Source organism: Hypanus sabinus, chromosome 8 (assembly GCF_030144855.1).
Source record: "Hypanus sabinus isolate sHypSab1 chromosome 8, sHypSab1.hap1, whole genome shotgun sequence".
Lineage (NCBI taxonomy): Eukaryota > Metazoa > Chordata > Chondrichthyes > Myliobatiformes > Dasyatidae > Hypanus > Hypanus sabinus.
In genome coordinates, this window is record NC_082713.1 from 53,764,807 (window position 1) to 53,792,313 (window position 27,507).

Sequence of the window (27,507 nt, forward strand, 5' to 3'; positions counted from 1 at the left end):
TCACATAACCATCTCTGGTAATTACATACCCTAGCATTTTTGCCTGTAGCCCGATATGCCTTGCTAGTTCACGTGCTCGTTCAGATACATCCTCAATGTTGCAAGAGCCACTATGTGCTCTGCATGTTTGTCATCCGCTAGGTCTCTGTTACCAGAATCTTAACAGGACACATCAAACATAACGGTTGAGAAACCCACACTGTTTCATCCTTCTGCTCAGAGGTAGTTTAAGATCCTTTGAATATTTATTTGATTTATGGAGATACAGTGTGGAAAACGCCTTTTCTGCTCTTCAAGCCATGCAACCAAGCAATCATCTGATTTAATCCAAGCTTCATCACAGGACAATTTACAATGCCCAACTAACCCACCAACTGCTACGTCTTGGGACTGTGGGAGGAAACCAGAGCACCTGGAGGAAACCCATGCAGTTACTGGGAGAACATACAAACTCCTCAGAGACAGCAGTGGGAATTGAACCCGGGTTGCCTGCACTGTAAAGCATTGTGCTAACCACTACATTACCGAGCCACCTCAAGTAGATTCTTCACTATAAAAACAAATTCAAGGCAGAACACTTTTCCTACCCTTGAGGCATGAGGGAGGAGGAGATAAAGATAATTCAGAGCCATTTTCCTCTCAAATCCTGATTCAGATCTGACTTGGAGTTTTAAAAATGAAAAGATTCACCCTCATGACACCTTCCATTGCTGAACTGTCCAATGATAATTACAGTGGAGACTGATGTGAAACAAAACTGGCTTTACGTATCAAGAGTGCATGTAGAGATAATGGAACTAAACTCCAGAAGTTAGTGACCCGAGCAAAAATGGGGAAAATAAAGAAACGTGTTTGATAATGGGAATTAAAGACAAAATACTGAAAACACTGAGCAACTCAGACAGCACCTGTGGAGAGAGAAGCAGTTTTGGGACAAAAACCTTCCTTCAAAACTTGAGCACATTCAGATAACGTGATGTTTTACTTTGGATTTCCAGTGTCTGCAGTTTTTTTTTTAATTTTTGACTGGTGTTCTTCACTGGACCGACAGTTGAGGCAACTCCTTTGCTGTTTACGTTACGAACGCTGGGCAGAGGAGGCACTGATTTCAGCTGCTCTGTGCATTCGCTGCATTGGCCCAGTGCAGATAAGTTGTCAATGTACGCCGGAGAGGTCACTTCCTTAGCAAGGCTGTTGCACAGAAGCAGTGAAGTATGCTCATGCAGCTTCCATTTGCACTCTGTAACGGCTGCAGAGTGAAACTTCTGCAGCACCTGTGGCTCACTACAGTATATTTCTATTTACAGCAACAATTGTGGCGTACCGCACATGGATTTCTCTCAGATTAATGTTAGATATGCTACTGAATAAAATACCAATTCACAGTTGCACCAGTTTCAAAAATTCCTTCCAACTTCAGCCAGAGATTAGTATGTAAACTGTGTACATGTCTAAAGCAGTCATCATGTCATGTAAAGTGGGAGTGTGCAACCTTTACTCTGTGTTTACTTAAGCTGGGAGGAACATTCAACAGCAGAGTTCCAGTTATCTGGGGAGTGTCTGTTTATCTCTCTAAAGCTGCAGAAACACTGCTGAAGTGCATGGTTTATCTGAGGTTTTTGCAGCTCTCAAAGTCAGTGAACCAGAAAGCCCTTGGGGAAATTTCACCAGCACCCTCACCATCTTCACCAGTCTTTTTAAACCTCAATGCACTTTTGACATTTCATTATATCAAAATGAAATTATTGTTATCCCAGGTGAGCCCATATATTCCTATTGAGTCAATACAGGTAAATGGGACTAGTTAAGATAGATATCATGGTCAACATAAATTGGATCAAAAGAGCCTGTTTCCATGCTGTACAACTATGACGCTAAAACTACACATTGTGAATGCTGCTTTTGTAAATTCTAATTTCCACACACAAGGCAGAGGCGAATATCAAAGATAAAAATACTCAGGTCAGTTGGTGCTTATTGAGGAACATTCACCTTTTAGATGAGTACTTTCATCACTACTTGTTGACAAGAAGGTCCATGACTGAAATCAAGTCTATTGTTTTTCAACATTTCTTTTTCCACTTTCAAATCTGGGACAATTTTTTTTAACCCAAATTCAAGGATATGCAAGATGACAGTACAGCAGAATACACCAAAAGGAAAATTTAAGTTGTTTATTCTGGGCAGACAAAAAGTTTAACAACCTATATACTAATAGTTGAGTGTGCACACCGTAAATGCAAAACCAGTGTGCTGATAATGGCATCACACTATTGAAGCACACATTATTTCACACATTCTATAAATATTACAGTAAATGTCCTGCTAAGCACCAATGTCACAGGGTACTGTGCACTGACAAATGGTGTGGAATTATAGTGGCAGCTATACCAAAAACAAGTTTGACATATTCATTGAATGATTTTATTTTCCCTTAGGCGATCACCCAGACTTTTTCAGTTACCATTATTGCACCGAGTTATGATTCCAAAATGCAAGAGCATTAATTCAGCAAGGCGGCAAACACCATCTGCTCACCTACAAAACTGTTCAACTGTCTGGATTGAGTTTTGTGGAGCATGGGTTTTTTCCTGGTAGAACACTGTGCACCTGGAGGTACATTATCCAAAGACTGCCTCTGTTTTCCAGGGGCATTCTGAATTCTTAATTTAGGATAGTTTGGATGCAATTGATGCACAGATCCAGAATATTCACTTTAAAAAAAAATATATGAATGAATGTAATGGATACTGGTTCTCCCACAGGCCAACATTTATTGATCAACTCTTTAATTGGAACCGACTGCTTTGCTAGACCATTTCATAGGCAGGTACATATAGAAGATGTTCAAGGCAATAGATTTCCTTTCCTAAAAGACATTATTGAAAACTGATGGGCTTTCGTAACAGTCTATGAGCTTGGTGGTCATCATGAATCTTTTATTCTAATTTAGTATTTTATTTCATTAATTAACTTGAAATTCTTCAGTTGGCTTTGTAGATTTTGAACTTGTGTCCCCAGATCTTTAGGCCAAATTTCTAGATTACTCATCCAAAAACAATGTTACCATGCCCTTCGAACAATACCATAAAGCAGTTTTCCTGGTAGTATGCTGGGAAAATCCTAAATTAACCAAGATATCATACTGAAGTCACAATTGCTTTTATTTTCACTAAATGTACAGTATCAAGTTATACCCCCAAGACACCTACAATTAGTTATGGCATATATAGCATATGATTTTAGCCCATCTGAAGTAGGTCTTTCAACATTATTTCGCAGAATGAAGACATTCAAAAGCACTTCCCTACAGAAAAACATTGGCTCTAAGTACTGATGCAGCTTTTAGCAGTGCAAGCTTCCATACACATCCATAATCAGACATTCCGTTTACAGTGAACATCTGAGGAAATACATATTCCTTCAAGACAATGTGATACCTACCGTGTCCTTCAAACTAATACCATGCATCCTGTCCACTAAAAATACCAAAGACATTATCTGAAAACCACAACCGCTAACATTGCAATGACTAAACCCAAATTGTATACCTCAGCCCCTGGATTGTCAACCAAATCATTGATTTAGAGGAAAGAGGGAGGGCTATCACAAACCAAAATGAGGCCAGCAAAATGAATCAACAAAGCAAGCATCTTTCTGACATAATAAACAAGCTCCATTAGATTTAGATAAAGTAAAAACAGCCACAACATGTAAGAATATAAAATCTATATAATATCAGTTAACTCAGGGTATTCCTGTCTTAGGGATCTAAAACAATGAACAGAGAAAATATAACCCAATGGCATTCATTTATTAACAAGACACTGAGTTCAGATGTAACCAATAAAATTCTACAAATGTATCATAGCTCAGGTGTGATTTTTTTCCCCAACATGGACTCACTATGCATTTTGACTTGTTTCCAATTGGAAACAACTTCTCCACCATATACCAGAAAAATCTGTTTCAAAACTTGTTACCAGATAAACACTATCTTTCACCCAAAGAAACCCACTTAAAGAATAAAAGTTTGCAAATATAACAATTGGATAGTTTGGCTGATAAATGTCCAAGATACATCAAAAAGACTTGGCACCAAGTCATTTATAATCAAAATTAAAAACATTAGGCAACTGGAAGTTTAAAGGAGTCTATTGGTGCAGATCCTGAACAACATCTAGCAAGACAACTTCAGATTCAATTCCTAATTTGTGCAGAGTTAGTCACGTTCAATTGGTATTCTTTCATGCCATTAGTCAAAGGTAAAGTGAAATGTCGCATTCAAAATTATATTTGGTGCTTAAAAATGAAAGGGAAGGAGAGGGTAAGAAAATAGGGGACCTGATGCAACAGAGGATTACCCAAGTGGCAATAACTAACTTATTCTGAAAATATCCTTAAATAGCAATCCCTTAATTATTCAATCATTAAACTCAAATTACTAAATTGAACATGGTACTATTAAACAATTTTGCAAAGCAGTTTAGCAAACTTGAATTCACTAACAGCTAAATTCTACAGTCAACGACAAGCATTAAGCACCAAACTCATCCTACGGGGCAGCATTTTGCCCTATGACGTGCTTGAATTCTGGACTACTTACAGCAGGCGTCTCAAAGCACTGGAAAGATACTGTAAATGTTTTCTCCATCAAAATCACTGAAAGGATAAATAAATCAAAATTCCTGTCTTCTCCAAGACCAATATCCCCAGTACTGAGGCCACACTATTCAGACACCCAAAATGATGATCATCAAAATTCATTTCCACAGATGCTGCCTGACCTGCTGAGTTCCTCCAGCGTTTTGTGTTTTTGCTTTGGATTCCCAACATCTGCAAGTTCTCTCCTGTTTATTGCCAGCTATCTCTTTTTTTTTGTTGTTCACTGGTGATGGACAATTAGGACGTTTGTTGTTTTCCGATCAGCTACTTGGGTTAAACTCTGTTGGAATTTTTTTTTAACAAGCAAAAAAAATTGCAGTGTGAAGATGAAGATTACTGAAAGCAAGGAATTCTTTCAATGCCAGTTAGATACAATAGTAATGTCAGTACATTATTCCCTGCTTCCATCCAGTAGGAAGGAAATCAATGGAACAATTTTTTGAAACAAAACCAACACTGACCCCATTAAACAGCTTAGTGCTACTAACAAGGGAATAAATTTCTCATCAAGTGTGAATACCTAATGATATGGTGGATGTAAATCTGAGGTGAGACAGTTGTGGGAGGTTATATTTTCACCAGACAAGGTTTGCTCAAGGCTTTGAAGTGAAAATTCTGAATGTAAAAATTACCACAATGACATGACAACAAGTAGTAAGGCTGACTGCGGCAACTGTATGCATTTCTAGTGGTCTTGGTGTACGACTTTCAACAATGTGATTCAAGATTGAATGAATGAATGAATTATAACATGCAAGTTTAATTTGTGGATGAAGCAAGAAAGGGAATATATGATAAATGGATAGACAAATGCATCATAAGTAAAGCACTTCCATTCTGGGCAGCTCAATAAGAGATAGAGAAGCTGTCCTTGTGAGAAGCTACATTGAGGCTTTGAAAGGGCGAAATTTCATGTCTTTCCTCCTTTGGTATGTCCTTGCAGTTTTGAAAACTATCTGAGAATGTGACAGTCATTTATACCTGCCACATGGAACCATAGGTGGTCCCTTTCAGAAATTCTGGTCAAAAAGAATGCTTGTTTAAAGGGCAACAAACCTGAACTGGACAGGCAAAAGCAGAGGAGGCCTGCCACAGGAAAGATCATGACTACAGTCCTCTTCATCCACTTTCTTTCAGGTCCCAGAAAGCTGCTTCCAAAATTATCACTGTAGATTCCATCATCAAGAGGCACCATGGTCATGATCTTCACTTTGAAATAATTTCAAGAGAATTTCAGAGAGCTGCACCAATTGTGGGGTATTTAGGAGTATCCTTCTTGAATCCGGCCACTTTCAAAAATTTGTCTCCATTATATGTCTACCGTCAAAGGGCATGATTCTAACCTACAGATCCAATCATTATACAGATTGGGCAAGAAATGCCATGCCACTGCTGCAACATGTTTCTTAAAATTTATAATATGATGCTGCTACCCTTCTCCAAGGATTTGCTGGAGCACAGCTAATATACAAAATGGGAAACTGTTCAAATTTTGTCACCATTCTTGTAACAGTTAACACCTAAGTAAGGTTCACTTTCATACCAATCTGGCCCACTAAATATTCACAAGCCCCAGGTTCCTAGTCCTGCTCTATCCTCCTAAACATCAACAATAAATGTCTAATGAGACCCTAATAAGTGCAGGTCACTCTCTGTGTACTGTGCTCTCAGTGAGGGGAGATGCTGGTGATGGAATTCATTGTGCAATCAGTGCATCAGGATGAGCAGCAGGATATTTATGGTGTCCTGGGCGGCAGTTATCTTTGCTTTTCTGTGCAGCAGGTACCCAAATCTTTGGTGAAAAGTCACACAACACTGAACCAAATCCTCTAACTCAATGGCAGGAAACGAATCAACAGAATCAGGTTTATTATCACCGGCATGTGTCAAGAAATTTGTTAGCTTAGCAGCAGCAGTTCAATGCAATATACAATCTAGAGGAGGAAAAAAATAATAATAAATAAGTAAATCAATTACAGTAAACACATTGAATAGATTAATCATGCAAAAAACAGAAATAATATATATTTAAAAAGTGAGGTAGTGTTCATGGGTTCAATGTCCATTCAGGAATCAGATGGCAGAGGAGAAGAAGCTGTTCCTGAATCGCTGAGTGGGTGCCTTCAGGCTTCTGTATCTCCTACCTGATGGTAACAGTGAGAAAAGGGCATGCCCTGGGTGCTGGAGGTCCTTAATAATGAATGCTGCCTTTCTCAGACACTGTTCCTTGAAGATGTCCGGGGTACTTGGTAGGCTAGTACCCAAGATGGAGCCAACTAAATTTACAACCCTCTGCAGCATGTTTGGCACGACCTCCCAGACAACCCCTGCATCGGAGTTCCACTTGTATCCATTTGGTTCCATGGGGCAGGCCTAGTAGATTGTACATTGAAGACCAGTATTAGCAAAGGGGCACTCTTCACCAAGCTTCAGTGTGGCAAGATATTACAAAAGGTCAAAGTTAATGATTCAAGGATGTTCTGTATACTTTGAAAATACATTCATGGTCTTGTCCCGCTGTAACCCAACGACTTCAAGGTTTGACATGTTGTGCATTCAGAAATGTTCTTTTGCACAGCACTGTTGTAACATGTGGTTATTTGAGTTTCTGTTGCCTTCCTGTCAGCTTTAACTAGTCTGGCCATTGTCCTCTAACCTCTCTCAATAACAAGGCGTTCACTGGATGTTGTTTATTTCTTGAACACAATTCTCTATAAACTCTTGAGACTATTGTGCGTGAAAATCCCAAGAGATCAGCAATCTGGGTCTAACAATAATTCTACAGTTAAAGTCATAGTTAGATCATATTTCTTCCACGCACTGATGTTTAGTTTGAACAACTGGACCTCTTGACCATGTCTGTATGCTTTAATGCATTGAGTTGCTGCCACATGATTGGCTAATTAGATACTTGCATCTATGAGCAAGTGTACCTAAAAAGTGTCAACAGTTACTGGGAACCTTGCTTCTTTACAAGCAGGCAGAAGCTCCTGGAAAACGACAGGAGAGTATTAATAATAATTACATTGCCTTAACTGATGGGGCTAACAGGGAGCATCATTTGACGGGATGGACAAGGTGTGTGGTTAGTGAGGTGGTGCAGTCTTGCCTGCACATAAACACAACTTCTATGAGCTCCCAATGCATACTAAAGTTTCTCAATAAACTCTCTTTCTCTACTTTCGTCTAAAGGAAGGGGATAGATGCCAGAATAAGGTGGGGGAGGGGAAGGGAAGGAGGATAGCTGTAAGGTGATGGGTGAAGCCATGTGGGTGGGAAAGTACAAGGGTTTGATAAGAAGGAGAATGGGCCATAGGAGAAAGGGAAGGAGGATGGGACCCAAGGGAAGTAAAAGCAGGTGAAAAGGGATAAAAGTTAAATAGGGAATGGAGGGGGAGGGAGGAAATTAGCTTACCTGAAGGAGAAACTGATATTATGCCATAAGGTTGGGGGGCTGCCCAGAAGGTATTGCTCCTCCACCGAGAGTGGCCTCATTGTGGCACAAGAGATAACTGATTATAGTAGAAAACAATGTATAAATATAAACAACAGCCATGGAGATGCAATCAACTGCAGATACTGGAATTTGAAGGAACAAACTCCTGCAGCAACTCAGTTGATCAGGCAGCATCTGTGGAGGTTAATGGACAGTAGAGCTTTCTGGCCAACACCACGTGGTCTGAATTGTTGTCATGCTGGCAATCCAACTGTTGATAATGAGCAAGAGATTACAAAGTTTGACTTGACTTGAAAAGATTTGTCTTCAAGGTTAAAGACATGTCATGGTTAACCATTAAGACTCAGATTCCACAATTCCAAATGCCCATTGAATTCACCAACTTCAGTGAGAATGTGACCAAGTATCAGTCAACCTTCCTCACACACGTTCAAACGCACTGCAAGCAATGTTAAAAGTCGGCTGGAGACTGAAACCCAGGGGCTCTGCAGTCAGCAAAACACAACATCCCCAAGTATGGAATACACCGTATTAAAGACAAAAAGCACTCTAAATCAGGGTTGAGCAGCCTAAACCAAATTAAATTCACTTAGCAAGCTGCTACAGCTATAAGTGATTGCAGCAACTACCCAATGTCAAGTCAGAATTTTACAATGCGTGGGATGAAAACAGACTGGCAATGATCCAAGATTTATGTGCAACAAGGTTTATCCTCCCATCCCTCAAAAGTAATTGTAAAAATATAGAATTTCACCTCTAAGCACCCTGCCAAGGCCTTCTTTTCTTTTAACAAAAAAACCTTACATTAGTCCTTTTAATGACTGGTACAAGAAGTCCACAATGCACACCATGTTCATATCAAATTCCAATATTTGGGATTTTCCACCAGAGCCACTGGACATCCAATTAAAGTTATAGTTATGTTGAATCAGGGGGGTTTTATTTGTCAAAAGGGTACCTCAAGAGTCTAATTTCTCTCTACCAATTCTCAACTGAAGTATGAAATGGGCATTTGAGAATTTCTCCTCTGGTTTTCCACCCAGTCCTTGATTTGAGGGAGTCATTCCACTTTTGAAGACCGACTCACATCAATCTGCACGCACAAGCATGCCACCAATCATTCTTCATGTACAAGTTGAGACAGAGGGTGCCAGCAGATTATTTAACTATAGACCAAGAGAAAATGGGGGTGAGGAGGGAGAAAGAAATGAGACTCAAGCTAGCTCCAGCTTTTTACTGGAGAAACAAGTCAAGATGATCATCATTGTATGGCCTAATGAGACAATCTCTCATCTTCAATACTGTTTTGAACCGTCTAGCTAGCAGATATTGAAGGAGGCCACCATAAACTGAGAAGACAGACATTGAGGAATATGCCTCATATGTCACCAGCTATATCTGTAGGTGTGTAGACAATGTTGGTACCTCAAGAATGGCAACTCATGGACTGACTAGAAGCCCTGGCTGAACACAGAGATAAAAGCCTGGAATACTGCCTTCAAGTCCCGAGACAGAATAGCTCTCAGAGCAGCCAGAAGAAACCTAATTTTCAGCATCAAAAGGGCAAAGACTGCTTACACATAAGAAAATTCAGGAACACCTGTCTGATAACAATTCCTGCTGTAGGCATCAAGGGAATTACTGAATACACAAGGAAAAACAGCACTGACTGTACCAGTGAACCTCCCTCCCCGACACTCTGAACAACCTTTCTGCATGCTTCATCACATGCAATACAATGCCGGCCATGAAAGTAACACCCCCTACTAAGTAAGCTGCTGTCTGTAGCAGCAGCAGACATGAAAAGGACTCTTCAGAGTCGGCCCCATAAGGCTGCCAGCCCAGACAACATCATAGGCTGAGTACTCGGGGAGTGTGCCCACCAGCTCACAAATGTCTTCACAGATAGCTTCAATGTTTCACACATCCAGGCTGCTTTCCCCTCCTGCTTCAAATCCGCCATCATCCCTGTAGCAAACAACTTAGCACCTTCAAAACTAAATGACTACTGCCCAGTGGCACAGATGCCAATCATGAAGTGCTCTGAATGGCTGATAATGGCATATATGAAAAACTATTCCTACCACATTGGAATATGCTTTCTGACAGAACAGCTCCACAACAGATACCATAGCATCTGTCATGCACCTGGCTCTGACACACCTTAAAATAAGGACACTTATGTCAGAATGCTTTCTCTGGATTTCAGTTTGGCATTCAACACTGTCCCACAGAACTTGGTGAAAAACTTCTACTCTTCTGTCTGAATACACCGCCGTGCAATTGGCATTGGACTTCCTAACCAACAGACTTCGGACAGTCAGGACGTACAACTGCTCCTCCCTCCTCATCATCCTCTATACAGGTGCATCCCTCCCCCCACGAGGCTGTGTGCTGAGCCCACTGCAGTACACTGTGCTCACGTATGACTGCATGGCCAAATGTCTGAGTAATCATAGTGTCAAGTTTACCAATGACATGACAGTGGTGGGGCTCATCACCAACAACAAGGAGATGGCCTACAGAGAGGTGGTGGAAGAGCTCAGGGCCTGGTGCCAGGCAAATAGCCTCTTCCTCAATGTCAACAAGACAAGAGAGATGGCTATCAGAAAACTGGCACCACTCACACCCCTCATTACATCAGTGGCATAGCTGAGGAAACATCAATTAGGTTCAAACTCCTGGGAGTGCACATCTTGCACAACTCCCATGGTCCCAGAACCGATCCTTTACAATCTTTAAATTTTACCTTTCTATGCAAGAAATGAATGTATTCCAATAATTAAACCACTGTGTTACTTAGTAATAACTGTAGCTTTCATCAGGGCAGGGCCTTTCACATGCTCCATTATTCTCACTTTATCCTTTATTCTTTAAAATTGTTCCGATCGTTGACCGACTGTAGCCTAACGCTTTTCCTATAACTGATGGCGTTTCAACTCTTTCCAAACACTATTATTTCCACTTTGCTTTCAATCGCAATCACTTCCTGTCAACAGAAAAGAAACACTGCGGGCAGCGGGTCCCAACCTCTGCCAGCTGCCGAGCTCCACTGGGTCCTAAGGACCACCGCACTGAATTCCCCAGGTCCTAAAGTCCACTGCACGAAGACAGGTTAAATGGGACAAGTGGGGGTTGTGCTGGGTTTGGGTATTTGATCCTCCACAAAATTTCTCCTGGGAATTTAAACTGGAGGTGGCGGTGTTTTTTTTTACAAGGTCAAGTTGTAATCAACATCAACCCAGCACAGATGGTACGGGAGTCACTGGATCGACATCAACCCGGCACAGGAGCGGTCTGTCACTGGATCAAACTCGGGAACGTCCATTCTCGAGCCCGGTGCTGATCTCACTGCGCCACCGCGCCGACCAGAAGGGGGGGGGGAGCAGGGTCACGGTGAATCTTGCTAAGAAAATTTTAAGCCAAATACAAAGTTACACACTCAACACAGTGTCAACTGCAATGACTTAAAATGGCGAATGGCATCGCGATCCGACTTCAAATGGCGGACGGTGTTCTCCTTCCTCGGTTCATAAGTACGAGTTGTCCGTAAATCAGACGTTCATAACTCGGGGACTACCTGTAACTTGGTGACCAAAACTGCACACAATACTCCAAATTCAGCCTCACCAATGTCTTATACAACTTCACCATAACATTCCAACTCTTATACTCAATACTTTGATTTATAAAGGCCAATTTACCAAAAGCTCTCTTTATGACCCTATCTACCTGTGACGCCACTTTTAGGGAATTTTGTATCTGTATTCCCAGATCCCTCTGTTCTACTGCACTCCTCAGTGTCCTACCATTTACCTTGTATGTTCTAACTTGGTTTGTCCTTCCAAAGTGCAATACCTCACACTTGTCTGTATTAAACTCCATCTGCCATTTTTCAGCCCATTTCTCCAGCTGGTCCAAATCCTTCTGCAAGCTTTGAAAACCTTCTTCACTGTCCACTACACCTCCAATCTTTGTATCATCAGCAAATTTGCTGATTCAATTTACCACATCATCATCCAAATCATTGATATAGATGACAAATAACAATGGACCCAGCACTGATCCCTGCAGCACACCACCAGTCACAGTCCTCCACTCAGAGAAGCAATCCTCCACTACCACTCTCTGACTTCTTCCATTGAGCCAATGTCTAATCCAATTTACTACCTCACCATGTGTACCTAGCGACTGAATCTTCCTATCTAACCTCCCATGTGGGACCTTGTGAAAGGCCTTACTAAAGTCCATGTAGACAACATCCACTGCCTTCCCTTCATCCACTTTCCTGGTAACTTCCTCGAAAAACTAACAGATTGGTTAAACATGACCTAGCATGCACAAAGCCGTGTTGACACTCCCTCATAAGTCCCTGTCTATCCAAATACTTGTAGATCCTATCTCTTAGTACTCCTTCCAATAGTTTAACTACTCCAGATGTCAAACTTACCAGCCTATAATTTCCCAGATTACCTTTAGAGCCTTTTAAAAGCAACGGAACAACATGAACAATCCTCCAATCCTCCGACACCTTCCCCGTAGATACCAGCGTTTTAAATGCATCTGCCAGAACCCCTACAATTTCAATACTAGTCTCATTCTACATCCGGGGGAATACCCTGTCAGGTCCTGGGGATTTACCTACTCTGAATTGCCTCAAAACAGCAAGCACCTCCTCCATTTCAATCTGTATAGGTTCTATGACCTCACTACTTGTTTGCCTTATTCCCACTGACTCCATCCCAGTTTCCTTAGTAAATACAGACGCAAAAAAACCATTTAAGATCTGCCCCATTTCTTTTGGTTCCATACAAAGCCAGCCACCCTGATCTTTAAGAGGACCAATTTTATCCCTTACTATCATTTTGCTCTTAATATACCTGTAGAAGATCTTTGGATTATCCTTCACCTTGACTGCCAAAGCAACCTCATGTCTTCTTTTAGCTCTCCTGATTTCCTCAAGTTTTTTTTGCACTTTTTATACTCCCCAAGCACTTTATTTGCTCCCTGTTTCCTATACATGTCATACATCTCTCTCTTCTTCTTCAGCAGAGTTCCAATATCCCTTGAGAACCAAGGCTCCTTATTCTTGTTCACTTTGTCTTTAATCCTGACAGGAACATACAAACTCTGCATTCTCAAAATTTCTCTTTTGAGGGCCTCCCACTCACCAATCACATCCTTGCCAGAGAAGAACCTGTCCCAACCCATGCTTTTTAGATCCTTCCTCAGTTCTTCAAATTTGGCCTTTTTCCAGTTTAGAACCTCAACCCGAGGACCAGATCTATCTTTATCCATGATCAAGTTGTAACTAATGGTGTTATGATCACTGGAACCAAAGTGTTCCCCTACACACACATTTCCATCACCTGTCCTAACTAGTTTCCTAATAGGAGATCCAATATTGCATCCTCTCTAGTTGGTACCTCTATATATTGATTTAGAAAACTTTCCTGAACTCATTTTAGAAACTCTAACCCATCTAGACATTTAACAGTATGGGAGTCCCAATTAATATGTGGAAAATTAAAATCCCCTACTATCACAACTTTTTTTCCTGCAGTTGTCTGCTATCTCTCTGCAGATTTGTTCCTCCAATTCTCACTGACTATTGGGTGGTCTGTAATACAACCCCATTAATGTGGTCATACCTTTCCTGTTTCTCAGCTCCACCCATATGTCCTCAGTAGACAAGCCCTCTACTCTGTCCTGCCTGAGCACTGCTGTAGCATTTTCCCGACTAGCAATGCCACCCCCACCCTCCACCCCTCATCCCTCTGCCTCTATCACGTCTGAAACATTGGAACCCTGGAACATTAAGCTGCCAGTCCTGCCCCTCCCGTAGCCTAGTTTCACTAATGGCTATAATGTCATAATTCCATGTGTCAATCCATGTCCTCAGCTTGTCAGCCTTCCCCACAATACTCCTCGCATTAAAATAGACACACCTCAGAAGATTGTTACCACCACACATAACCCTTCTATTTGTGACTCTGCATGAACTTTTAACATCATTTATTTTCACCCCCACTCCACTATCTACTCTGTCACTCTGGTTCCCATCCCCTTGCAAATATAGTTTAAACCCTCCCCAATATCACTAACAAACCTCCCTGCAAGGATATTGGTCCCCCTGTAGTTCAGGTGTAACCTGTCTCTCATGTACAGGTCCCACCTACCCCAGAAGAGGTCTCAATTATCCTGAAATTTGAAACCCTGCCCCCAACACCAGTTCCTCAGCCATGTGTTCATCTGCCAGAGCATCCTACTCTCACTCTCACTGGTATGTGGCACGTTGCAATCCTGAGATTACCACCCTCGAGGTCCTGCTTTTTAACTTCCTACCAAGCTCTCTATACTCACTCTTCAGGATGTCCTCACTCATCTAACCCCATAGATATATTTCTATTTCTTTGCTCTTTATCTAGCTTCTCTATAAATGCATCAGTATCACTTATTAATTGTCATCAGTTCTGTAGCCTCATCACAGGTTAAAAAACTTCCCACAAAATTTTTCTTTTACTTAGGGCATTTTTTTTTAAATAGGCCTTAAAATTAGACTCCTTGCAAGGGACATTGTTTTGTTTTATACCACCCATGAAATCTTATCAGAAATTTTAATGAGTTTCTTCGCAGTTTCACCCCCTTAACTTTCCCAGGAGAAGAGCACTACACTACGTTCTGTTTTTTTGGCCCAGGTGCTGAAGTGTCCCTGTTCCAGTATCAGCCATTAGGCAGACATGGGTCACTACCCAGACCTCAGAGGACTTAATCCCATCCTGAAGTTAATAGGGACAGTAACAATACAAGTTTTCTTGTAAATGTAAGTCAGGGGAAAATGTACAGGACATCAAATCAGCTGGCTTTCAGGGATGCTGAAATGTTACTGGCTCAATGTGTGTACGTGCTTCAAAACAAAGGTCACGTTTCACATTTTCCCCGATGGTTTTAAGTGTTCTGTGCACCTGATCACCCCATCTTCCTCACAACCCTCGATTAATCAAAAAAAATCAGATGAATAATCAAATAAAAATATCAGATCACATTCTTTACTTTTGCTTTCTAGATTTTATTTAAAAAAAACATTTGGTAGAATACTAACAAAAAATTACTAGACATTTTTCCCCATCTTGTTTAAAATAAGGTAAGGAATTTCAGAAGAAAACAAAAATGCCTGCAAACCAAACTGGGAAGAAAGCCATGACTCTAACGGATGCAAAGTAGACTACGTGTCCAGTACAAGCTCCATGAGACAGGGAGTGGCTTTTGCCCAATTAAAGTACATAAACCAATATTAACCACTCCCAAATGTCAGGAATGCAAAGGTCGTCAGTATGACTGCGGCATTTTGTGATGGATCAGGGTGTGGTTTAATAGGAGTGCCGGGGAGGAGAGGAAACAGCAGCACAAACACATATACTGCAACTACCACCTTCAGCTTTAGATTGCCTTTGTGTTTCGAAATAACAAATTAAACCAAGGTATTATGCTGCAGCTCTAACCCTGAATTCAGCTTTTGTAAAGCCACTATTACTATTTTCTTTTATTTAACCTAAATCCTTGAATATCCAGAAATCACATTGTTAGAAGCTAATTAACAAAATGGATTCACATTCATTTTAAGCAACATAGGCTGAAGGGGAGGACAATTCTCTCTCTGGGGCAACTTTACTCTTACAAAATAACACAGCTTTACTCTGCTTTCGATGGCTATAATAAAAATAGCTCTTCTGAATGGATGACTGTCTCATGAACCATCCAAATCAGCATGTCTCACAGTCCAGCTTTTCCCTGCCTAGTCAATATCAGCTGCAGCAACGTTTCAGGCACAGTAATTAGCCAGAGGGCCTATGGGGGCAGGGTACAAAAAGTACCATCATCCAGGGATCTAGATCACTATGCAGTACACACGTGCACATTTTGCAATCACAATCTCCCTGCGGAAATTGCAACCACAGACTGTAGACAGGTGTACATCAACTGAAATAACAGAAACGGGACTAGGCCATGGGGCCCCTCAAGCCTGTCAGACCACTTAGTAAAACCATGGTGTCAGCTCCACTTTCCTACATATGCAGGAGACAGACACAGACACAAATTACAGCATACAGAATTTTAAGGGGATTCTCAACACAGTCACTTTGGGTACTAAAGAATGATTCTGTTATACACTTAGTTTGCCTGAAGGCTTGTAAGGCCCATTCATACTTTGATCTAAATATATACCAAGTACTTTAAAACCTGATATCTACGCTGAAATCAATATTTTTTCCTCTTTCATTTTATTGAAAAAAAAATCACCATTTTCTGCAAATCATAAAGCACAAAATTTAATCGTGTCTGTTATTACTGGAGTATCACTGTAGGTGACCACACAGATCAATTTCAAATTCTATCAAGAGCAACATATCAGATCCCTCCATGGCAAAATCCACATCAGATGCTTGAATACAAATATTCAAACAGTTGGTGCTGAGATAAGATCTTTGAACATTAGATTTACATAAAATTTCAATCAACAAATAGTATTTTCGAATCTAGGCCACATCTGGAAGCAGCTGCTGACGCCTGCCAGAACACATCACAGTTATGTGACTAAGTGGAACAGTGTGTCAGTCTTGTTGACATTTTAATTGAGGCGGATCGGTATAAACATACGAAGATAAGTTGAGCACATTTTCCCCTAATAACCCTCCTGCACATTTTCAACGGCACCTTGCTGGCTCATCCCCTTGCAAAGTTTTACCTCCATCCTCCTGTTCTACATCCCATTCTCTGCGATTGCAACCTATATAATGTGCGAGTACAAGTGGTATACAATATATTGGAGTTCTTTCTACGCTTCTGCCACAGTTCTAAGCTTGCTGAGGTACTATACGCAGGATCCAAGGACGGGCTTGCCTGGATGAGCAAATTGGTGAGTACCTTGGAATACAGTGCATTCCTTCCACCATTTGTGTCTATCCTCTGTGTTTCTGTCATTTAAGCACTGGGTCCTCTGTATCTTCTATGAAACTCAAAGGCTTTCCATGGGTGCCCATAAGTTATATTCAACTCCCTCCCCCACCCAGGAGAATTTTAGAACTCCTGAGAATCAGATGCTGTGACAGAGCTTGGAGTAGTCACGTTGGGAGTCAAATATCAGGCATGCAGACTATGTAGCCCAATTGAAGTATTATCAGAACCTCACTGCTGGTGAGACTGGCCCAGGAGAGGGCAGAGGCACTGGTTTGCCAATCCAACCAATGGATCTAGAGGACTGGAGAAATGCCACCACTGCCCAGCTTTTTTTGAGGTCTCGACTGTGGGTTTACCCCCACAATACCTTCTCCTTCAAAATCAGCCAAATTTAAATTCCAACCCAGTCTCTTAGTCCTAAATCCTTACCTAATATCGGTGGTAAATAATGGCCGATGCTTTGCACTCTCTCCGAGCAGCCATTCTCACTATGGCTTTTTTCATTTGACTTGTTTATTATCCATTTTCCCCAGGTATCTTCATGTTAACCATCGCTGCAAGGATTACAAAAGTTCAACCAAAAAGAAAATCTCACTGCCAGTGGTTTACATCAAGCATCGGATGAGGGGAAAGTTGATTTTTTTTTTTACCATTTATCCACAAATTGCACCAACAACATCACTTTTGAAATGCTAGCATCTATGTCAGAAATTATATCCACCAGCTAAGTGAACTGAATTCCTTCCATGACTCATCCAAACACTGGTGTCACTCTCCTGCTGTATACCACACGTGACAGCTTCACAAATATACCTCCTTCAGCAACTGAACCCTCTACTTCCTCATCGGGAAACTAAAGTCAGTATGGATCACTGATAACATCTCCTCCTCATTAACAATCAACACAGGCGCACCTCAAGGAAGCATGCTGAGCCTACTCTCTACCCTCACAGTGTGGCTAAGCACAGCCGTTCATAAATTTTCAGAGGATGCTGTTGTTAATGGTGAAATTTCAGATCGCAATGAGGAGCTGTACAGAAGTGAGCTAGATCAGCTGATTGAAAATGTGTACAGAAGTGAGACTAATCAGCTGATGGAGCGATGACACAGCAAACTACAAGCACTGAATGTCTTCAAGACCAAGGAGTTGATTGTGGTCGTCAGAAAGGAGAAGTTGAGAGAACATACAAGAGTTGTCAGAGGGGTCAGCAGTGTCAAGGTGAGTAGTTTCAAGTTCCTGGGCATTGAGAACGCCAGAGTCCGTCCTGGGCCAAACACACTGATGCAATCACAAATAACGCAAGGTTCGACTTCATAGGTAGCTTGAGATTTGGTATATTATTAGAGACAATTCCAAATTTCTAAAGATTCTAAAGGAGGAGAGCATCACAGCCTGGAATGGAGGTTCCAACACACAGGAGGCTGCAATGGGTTATAGACTCATCCAGCTCCATCATATGCACAACCCTCCCCATCACAGGACATCTTTGGGAGGTGATGCCTTAAGACGGACACATCACAAAGGACCCTCACCATCTCGAACGTGCCCTCTTCTCTTTACTACCATCATGGGGATATGGGAGCTTGAAGACCCACACTCAATGGTTCAAACACAGCCTTTTCTCCTCAGTCAGATTTCTGAATGATCCTTGAAACAATGAAATACTACATTATTATTTTCACACTATTTATAGTAATTTTATACCTTTGTTTTGCCATAAAACAAATTTCATGTTATTTAAGATAGTGATAATAAACCTGATGCTGGTTTAAATGTGTTTGGGAGTTTCTTGCAAATTTAAATGACAAACTGAATGAAAAGGTCCAAAACTGCAACTTTTGTTTTCCCCCCCACTCAAAACAGAAAGAAATAAATCACAAAGTCAAAAATCAGACACTATTTAAAGGGTTCCTGCTGGTCATCATTCTTAAGACTTTAACAGAGTCATTTTAAATTCAAATGAAAATGCAATTGCCTGAAGCACTGGCCACAGATGAAGCACACACACATGAATCTCAATGGCTTGAAGCTGCTCACAACATAAGCAAGGTTGGTGCTCAAGGTAGGGTAGGACGGAGACAGGACCATTGAGAGAAAGCTCGAACACGCCTGGCCCGCTTACCAAGAGGGAATGTATTCGTGACGTGGCAGTTGCCAGCTGAGCCATCTGGGAACACAGTCATTCAACTGCATTTTGAGAGAGAAAAGCAAGCAGAGCTCTCAAAGTGAGAATGCTCCAATTTCATTATTTTGTTTTGGTGCTTCTCAATAAGAAATTAACTCTACATACAAAACAACACTGAGTGCACTATGGCGAGAAGCTGGGGTGGGTGGGGGGGGGGTGGAAAGGTGAATTCCTTTTTCTGGGCATGGATTCATAGCACTTAGGATCATAAAACAGCAGAGCAGAATTAGGCCATTCAGACTATCGAGTCTGCTCCACCATTTCACCATGGCTGATCCCGGACTCCACTCAACCCCATATACCAGCCTTCTCACTATACCCTTTGATGCCCTTACAAAAAAAAAGAAACTATCACCTTCCACTTTACATATACCCACGGACTTGGCCTCCACCACAGTCTGTAGCAGAGCATTCCACAGATTCACTATTCTCTGGCTAAAGAAAATACCTCCTTACCTCTATTCTGAAAGGTTCCCCTCAGTTTTGAGGCTATGCCCTCTAGTTCTGGATACCCCCACCATAGGCCTCTCTACATCCACCTTATTCTAGTCCTCTCAACATTTGTTGGGTTTCAATGAGATCCCCTCACATTCCAAATTCCAATGAGTACAGGCCCAAAGCTGTCAAACGCTCTTCATAAGTTAACCTCTTCATTCCCGGAATCATCCTCGTGAATCTCCTATGGACTCTCTCTCCTTCCTCCCCATTCCCTCGCCTCACATGAAGGAATTCGGGGAGGTGCTGGGTTACTCACTATCAGCATTTATCTAGAGACAAACCCACTGATTACAGTGCTGAATATGGATGAGGAAGTCCAGAGTGAACCCACTAGGGACCCCAAATGGAATAGGAGTATGAAGAAGCGTTGGAGACACCTTCGCTGGAGACGCCCATGTTACACTGCTTCAGAAGTGGCGATCTAGGAGAGAATGCAGATGCTGGAAATATTAACCAACACAGACAAGCATGTGGCTCTGACAAGGAATAACACCAGGCAGTTAGGTTTGAAAGTGGATCTCATCATTTTAAAGGTAATTCAATTTGTTTCACTATGACATTAAAACAAGTAATTTTAGCCAATTGAGTCGACATCAGCTCACAGAGAAATCCCATTCCCTGTAGGGAGTTTGGGTATCCAAATCAACAAAAGTGATGTATTTCCAGGACCTGGACAGTGGTTGTAGGGTAACCATGGAAACAGGCCCCCATTCCCATGCTGCCAAAAAATCAAAACACCCAACTACACCACAGTAATTCAATGTTATTCTCCCCACCCACCACAAATTCTACAACACACACCGGGGGAAGTACGAGAAACTTTCTTTGGGAAGTAGGAGAAAACTAGAGTGGATTTCCCTACAATCACAGTGAGAATGTGCAAACTCCACACAGAGAGCAGAGGTGGTCAGGATTGAACTCTGGTGACTGGTTCCGAGAGGCTGCAGCTCTATTGGTTACTCAACTGCTACAATACAGCACAGAACAGTTAGCAGAAGCTCAGAAGTAGACACGGAGGTAACAAGCAGTGAAATTGTTGAGAGTTGTGCTCGTCAGCAATCAAACCAAGCAACAGTACTGACAAGATAACAAAGGGAACAAAACTTTCAGCTACTATAAAGTAATTAATCAATGCTGGGATCAGGGATTGGATTTAGAGGGCAAAGGTCAACCATTTCCAAATTATTTTTAAGAACAGATCAAAAGTCCCGTACAAAAGTTTATTTCAACAAAAGCAGTATGGAAATTGTCATGTACTAAAAACAGGCAATGTTCCACACTAGTTCTGCTTCAACACCAAGTCTGGGTACTCTGTTGTCTACAGCGCCTAAAACACAATGTAGAATATACATGAAGTAACTTGCACAAACGCCTCACTGTTTGATAACCTATTGTTATGAAAGGTGACGAGGAAGGGACAGAAGGTAGGAGGATCTTTTTAATAGAGAAAAGAACATGGGGGATGGTATGCCAGAAAGACAATCAGGAGAGATCATTCAAGTTGACCTGGGTATAAGAGAAAGTGCTTCTATTTGCTTTGCAGTCAAAGACTAGGGTGGGGAAAAAAAACTACCCAAGATGCACTACCCAAGATAAATAACACCAGAGAAGGCTCCAGATCTGTGGTTAAGATCTTTCGTGTTCAAATCCTATGCTAGTTTAAAAGTTTCAAAAGGTACAATAGGATTTCATGCAAATGACAAAGTTTGTGCCACACATTGGCTAACAGTATTATATGATCAGTAGTCTATATGCATAGCATACCCACAGAAGAGCCACATCCGACTACAGAAATTTGAAATTTGAAAACTGGTAGAAAAGTAAATGATTGTTAAACACAACAAGGACTTCGTAAAAATTACCTTGTGTTGTGTATAGAAACACCGTGCTGCACTAGAATTTCTTGCCTATAAAATCTAAATAAACTGCTGGCCAAATTCTGAAACAACACATTACAAAAGATAATGGTCAGATGAAAGGTCATCAAGCCAAAAGGTTAACCCTTCTTCCCTCTTTACAGATACTGCCCAACCTGCTAAGAATTTCCAGCATTCCATTATCATTTCACATTTCCAAACTCAGCAGTTTCTTTCATCTCATGTTTAAAGGTAAAGGAAATCATCTTGAATGTTACCCTTGCCGCACCCCCCCCCCCCGCCCCAAATCGGACACTCAGCTCTCACCTGTGGCTTTAAGAAGCTGCTTGCATGTGACAACGGTCACAATGACAAGTGGGCAAAACCAGGCAAGCTAGGGACATGCCTGTTCTAGCATTCAAAGTCAGCTCTGACAGACTGGGCGGATGAGATCCATGGTCAGATCCAGCAGCTAGGAAGAAGTTTCTACAATGCTACATGGAGAACAAAGGGCATGACTAGGCACAGAAGTCATTGTGGTCATCCATTGCAACCAGGAAACACCCCAGTTGTGATGTCTACTCATACCAGTGGATCCAAAGTTGAGATTGAGAGAGTGGATCTGTCCCAGTGCAAGGGCTTTCCCACTTTAAAAACTCTCCCACACTGGTTTCCGGGTCATCGTTGGATATGACAGACAACTACCTGTACTATGTGTAGTGTTCTAATTTGTTCTGTATTTTATTTAAATACATAAGTTGTTACTGAGTTAAACCGTAGTATGTCTTTATGTATATATTTTTTAAACTATTTCCATGAAACATCGGCTAATTGGGGCAGCTGCTTAATTGGGCCAAAATATACTGGACCCAATGTGGCCCAATTAAGCAAATGTAGTTCCCAGCTTTTCCACCACAACTCAAGGGGCCAAAAAAAAGGTTACAATCTTTCAAAAGATCTTGCATCTTTCACTGTTTCACAATAAACTGTTTCCTGATGTGGGAAATGTATTTTGTCTGCCCAACCCATACCACAGTAAAGTTCGGTCAGGCAGACTAGCAAGTACAAGAAATCTAACTGCCATTTAGGCAGAGGATAGATGACTAGATTAGAGCAGGGAAGGTGAAAAGTCCAGTTAGATAAGTGTCATTTAGTTTTTGTGAACACTTTGTTTTGAGTGTGTGAGGGCAAATGAGATGCTTCTATGTCTATGACTACTTTGTAAAATAAAAATAGGAGATGGAGTTCAATGCTACTGTGGTGACCCACTTTCTGCGCAGGCGAACCAGCTCACAAATAGCCAGCGCAAGACTTTGGTATGCACTTCTGACGTCATTTCCGCCTGGAGAGGGCGGGCGCTAGGGATTTAAATGCCAGCACCGCGAAGTTTGAATAAACTAGTCTTGAAACGACTTACCGACTGCGTGTCGTTATTTCAGCGCTGTGTGTAGCACATCGCTACATTGGTGACCCCAACGGTCCAAACGGTATTTGGACCAAAGATGACCAACTCTTCATCTGTTCACGCAGTTTCGCTAAAATTGCCGACTTTCTGGACGTTGCGACCACGCGTGTGGTTTAGCCAAGCAGAAGCCCAGTTCCAGATTCGGCAAATATCCTGATTCCACACGATACTACCACGTGGTGAGTGCCCTTGACCAGGAGACGGCCGCCCAGGTTGCGGATTTCATACAGTCGCCCCCGGAAGAAGGCAAATACGAAGCATTCAAAGCGCTGCTCATTGGGACCTTTGGCCTCTCACGGCGTGAGTGAGGTGGCTGCCTGCTTCACCTGGACAGTTTGGGAGACAGACTGCCGTCAGCATTGATGAACGAGATGCTGGCCCTGGCTGACGGACACAAGCCCTTCCTTATGTTCGAGCAAGCGCTCCTAGAGCAACTGCCCGAGGACATACATCTGCTGCTGGCCGACGCAGATTTCAGCGACCCCTGGAAGGTGGCAGTCCGGGCAGACATGCTGTGGAAAGCCAAGAGGGAGAGCATGGTATCCGTTGTCAGATTACCAGGCCACGCGCCCAACAGCAGACCAGACCAGACCAGGCCTGGGGGGGGCGGGGGGCGCACACAACACAGAAGCAGGAGAGAGGAGGCCAGTGAACAGTGGTGTTTCTACCACCAGCGATGGGGAAGAAAAGCCCGCCGTTGTCGCCCGCCCTGCAAGGGCCAGGGCCAGCTGCCGCTAATGACTATGGCAGCTGGCCACCAGGACAGCCTCTTATACGTCTGGGACGAACAGTCGGGACGCCACTTCTTGGTCGACACCGGAGCAGAGATCAGCCTCTTGCCCCCGACAGGGTACGACACCCGCAACAGGAAGCCAGGACCCACCCTGAGGGCAGCAAACGGCAGCACGATACGGACCTACGGCACCCGCACAGTGCAGCTGCAGATCGGCGCCAGCCGGTTCACGTGGGACTTCACACTGGCTGCCGTGGCCCAGTCACTCCTGGGGGCAGACTTCCTGTGAGCTCACAGCCTGCTGGTCGACTTGCAAGGGAAAAGACTCCCTGTTCTCCCTGGGTGAAGCCAAGTTGCCGGCCCCACACCTGGACTCCATCACGCTGTTGGACAACAAATTAACCAGAATCCTGGCGGACTTTCCATCGATTCTGGCACCACAGATCACGGCAGCCATGCCCAGACACGAGGTACAGCACCACATTCCGATCCAGGGACCACTCCTCCACGCCCGCGCACGAAGGCTCCCCCCAAAAAAGCTCCACCTGGCGAAGGAAGAGTTCAAGAGGATGGAGGAATTGGGGATCGTACGGCGGTCCGACAGCCCATGGGCCTCCCCCCTGCACATGGTGCCCAAAGCAGCCGGGAGTTGGAGACCAGCAGCGACATCTGTCCTACATCTCCGAGTACACGACAGACATCCAGCATGTCTCAGGAAAGGACAACATCGTGGCAGACACACTCTCCAGACCAGCTGTCCAGGCCCTGTCCCAGGGGGTGGACTATGCAGCACTGGCGGAGGTACAGCAGGCAGATGATGAGATGCCCAGCTACAGGACCGCAGTCTCAGGTTTGCAGCTGCAGGACTTTCTCGTAGGCCCAGGTGATAGAACCCTCCTGTGCGACGTGGCTACCAGCCAACCTCGCCCCATCGTCCCCGCAGCCTGAAGGCGGCGAGTTTTCAACTGCATACACGGTTTGGTGCACCCATCTATCAGGACAACCGTCCGGCTGGTCTCCAGCAAGTTCTCGTGGCATGGACTTCATAAGCAGGTCAGTGAATGGGCCAGAACGTGCGCGCAGTGCCAAACAGCCAAGGTGCAGCGGCACACCAAAGCCCCGCCGCAGCAGTTCGAACCCACCCATCGAAGGTTCGACCACATTCATGTGGATATCGTGGGCCCCCTACCAGTGTCTCGAGGAGCGCGGTACCTCCTAACTATGGTAGACCAGTTCACGAGGTAGCCAGAGGCAGTCCTGCTCACCGACACATCTGCCGATTCCTACGCCCGAGCACTGATTGCAACCTGGGTAGCATGCTTCGGGGTACCGGCCCACATTACCTCCGACAGAGGCGCCCAGTTCAACTCCAGCCTGTTGGGAATGCAGCTGCACCACACAACTGTCTACCACCCACAGTCAGACGGACTGGTGGAACGCTTCCACTGTCACTTGAAGTCGGCTCTCATGGCCCACCTGAGAGGACCTAACTGGGTGGACGAGCTTCCCTGGGTCCTGCTTGGAATTCGCACAGCGCCCAAAGAGGATCTGTACACCTCGTCGGCCGAGTTGGTGTACAGTGTGTCCCTGGCTGTCCTGGGAGAGTTCATACCAGCCCCAAGGGGGCAAGAGGAAGATCCCGCAGCAGTTCTGGACAGGCTACATGAAAGGCTCGGCAACCTGGCCCCCGTACCAACTTCACAGCACGGATGGATCCCGACCCACGTACTTAAAGACCTGCAGAACTGTAAGTTTGTGTTTGTACGAAGGGGCAAACACCAGGCACTGCTACAGTGGCTGTACAAGAGGCCATTCAAGGTGATCAACAACAACAGGTCCACGTGCGTTCTGGACATGGGGGGGTGGGGGGAGAGAGGAGATTTTCACGGTGGACCGACTCAAACCAGCCCATGTGGACTTGGCGCAGCCGGTCCAGGTTCAGACACCACGGCGCAGAGGCAGATCTCCCAAACAGAGGCTGATCCAGACTGTGGACATTGGGGGATGTATCACTGGTTCGGGGGGGGGGGGGGCAGTTACGTGGCGACCCACTTTCTGTGCAGGCGAACCGGCTCACAAATAGCCAGCACGCGGGGGGGAGACTTTGGTAATGCACCTCTGACGTCATTTCCGCCTGGAGTGAGCGGGCGCTGGGGATTAAAATGCCTGCGCCGCGAAGTTTGAATAAACTAGTCTCGAAACAACTAACCGACTGCGTGTTGTTATTTCAGCGCTGTGTGTAGCACATCGCTACACTACCTTTTTAAAAAAAGGAATCCTGCAAAACAAAGAAATAAGGCCACACCTGGGAGTAGAGATCATTCACTGTGCCTGATGCTTTTGGTTGGCAGGTTCCAGCCAAAGCAGAAGAGTCAGTTCAGCCATTTCCAAAGCCAGCTCTGAGTAGCAGGAACTTTTCAGCACATTCATGACAAGGCAGCAGCAGGCCCCAGCAGTTGCTGGCCCAACAACAGGGAAAGTTCCGGACACACTGGCAATGTGCAGAACGACATTTTGTGCTGTCAACAGCTGTTTGAACCTCATGTGTGTCAATCTCAATGTTTCTGCAGTTACACACTGCAGCAGAATTCACCTCACAAGTTATTTTTTAAAAAATCAAGTTGATTCATCAAAAAGTGAACAGAACTGTATTAGCAGAATTTGATCTGCAAGTTCCCTCAAGCAGTGTATGTACAGCCAGTGGAGCAGCAGATAGTGATGGGGCCTCTTCATCTCTAGCCATCCGGGTTCAATCATGACTTCTGGTGCCACCTGTTGTGAATTTCCTCCAGGTTTCCCTGTTTCCTCCCATACCCCAAAAGTGCTGGATAGTAATCAACTGGTTGCTGGAAGTTACGTTGATAGTAGAGAATCAGGAGAGCGCAAATAGATGAGACAGAGAAAATGGGTTACAAGACATCAACTGGGGGGGGGGGGGGGGGGGAAGAGGACTGCTTTGAGACACAACTGGCCAGATAGCCTCTTATGTTCCAACAAAATGTAATTTTATGCAAGTCACATGCTTTCTTTGATATGTGTAAAGAGGTAACTTGAGAAAACTTAACCAACTTTGCCCAGCTTGATAAGTTGACACATTTCAAACAGCAGGAAAGAGAAAGATTGCCAGTTGGACCTTGGCCAGGTTAACTGATCTTAATCATAGCATGAGTGAAACAACACATCTGAGCTCAATATTACCAAATAAATTAGAATAAAAATCGATATCCAAAGAATCTATTGCTGTGCAATGAAGGTAACAGCGAGGTTATTCTCGACATAGCGATCTTCCCCTCTTGTGACAGACCAGACAGCGAGTTCAATACCTTGGCTCACATGGGTACTTGGGCAAGGTACAGGTAGCTAAGAGAGACTATTTTAAATTTACTTAATTGGTTAAGCAGTCAGAGAAAGGAGGGGAGAGGGAAAAGGAGAATGAAAATACTGGGAATATGGTTCTCTCTTTCTGTATATTTTATTTTAAATACTCGCTAATGAAGTATGTGACAAGCCAAAAGTACACCCTATAACTGCCTTATATCAAGTAGCTTTGGAAAGCAAAGGAAGCTGTAGGGTCAGAACCAAATGCTGGCTTGAATGCTCAGCTGAGGCACTGTGGTAGTAAACAGTAACAATGAGGTCATCCCATTTTAACCGGAATACGGACAATGTTTCCAAAGGGCAGGTCATGT

The 27,507-nt window shown here is 43.4% G+C and overlaps 1 protein-coding gene across 11 annotated transcripts in view; it reads right to left on the reverse strand.

The window, feature by feature from the left end:
* LOC132398146 (Krueppel-like factor 8) overlaps positions 1–27,507 on the reverse strand; it is a 178,880-nt gene that overhangs the window by 110,623 nt on the left and 40,750 nt on the right. For 3 of the 11 annotated variants that reach the window (XM_059977180.1, XM_059977184.1, XM_059977181.1), the window contains exon 3: positions 8,081–8,177. The exons of the other annotated variants lie outside the window; for them this stretch is intronic. The gene's annotated coding sequence lies outside the window, so the exon portion shown is untranslated. The remainder of the gene's footprint in view (positions 1–8,080; positions 8,178–27,507) is intronic. 11 annotated transcript variants of the gene reach the window in all.